This window comes from Morus notabilis, unplaced genomic scaffold (genome assembly GCF_000414095.1).
Source record: "Morus notabilis unplaced genomic scaffold, ASM41409v2 Scaffold302, whole genome shotgun sequence".
In the NCBI taxonomy this organism is placed as follows: Eukaryota; Viridiplantae; Streptophyta; class Magnoliopsida; order Rosales; family Moraceae; genus Morus; species Morus notabilis.
Window position 1 is genome coordinate 517964 of NW_010364886.1, and position 1036 is coordinate 518999.

Here is a 1036-nt window from a genome sequence, read left to right on the forward strand (position 1 = left end):
ATAGTCTCTGATCACCCACTTGGTTCGAGAGACTTGCGCGGCTCAATCACAATTTCATCAATCACTACATCACATTAGAAGTCCTTTGAGGACTTGGCAGTACCGGCCTAACATGCATGCTGTTATATACTCAATTACAAGTAATCTTCACAATCATACACATTGACAATATCATAAAAATTCATATAATGGCATACTAGACATTCCATAGAAAGTCTATTAAACAAAGTTTGTAAGTGCTGCAGAAAAGTCAAACTCCACTTACCTGCGTTGCTTAGCAAAATCTGAGTTTAACCCTCTTCATTTCCCTTGTTTGTTTTCCTTTCCACTGTTCAAAATAGACAAATTGGCCACCGTCATTAGAGCTCAATAGCTCAGCCATAAATCAGTTTCTAACTCATAATCACTTTTCCCTGAAATTTGAATTTCACTGATTCGTCCATCTTTAGAAGAAAATTCATAAGATATTCTTTTTGTCTTTAAAAATTCTAAAATTAACTTCAAAACAAGTTAGACATGTATATCTTTCCAACGAACTATCATATGTCTCATTCCGACATCTCTAAGTATCTTAAAAACAGTTTCCACGAAATCATAATTATGTTTTTTCCTGTTTTTGACAGTTTTTAGAAAGTTTCTATATGAAACTTCTTATGCGCACAACTTGAGCTACAAAACTCCAAATGAGGTGATTTCAACTCTCACACGTCACTAATAACCTGTTGTAAATGGTGGTAAAGGTGGTTTAAGTGCAGCACTCTCATTTCAAAAAGTAGGTACCTCAGTTCTTATTTTATTGATTTCTAGAATTGGCACTTTTACGATTGCTACAAGAATATCCACAAAGTATTCTATGTAGCCTTACAAATGACAAAATCAAAACCCAAGTGAGGTAGACGATCAAATTTTTCTGGTTTTTTTGCAGAAAACCAGCCACTAAGCCCAACTTCAAAAATGTATATTTTAGGCTACGGTTATCCGTTTAAGGTGATTCCAGCGGCTATACGAAGCTTGCGATGTCTAGTTACCAATTATG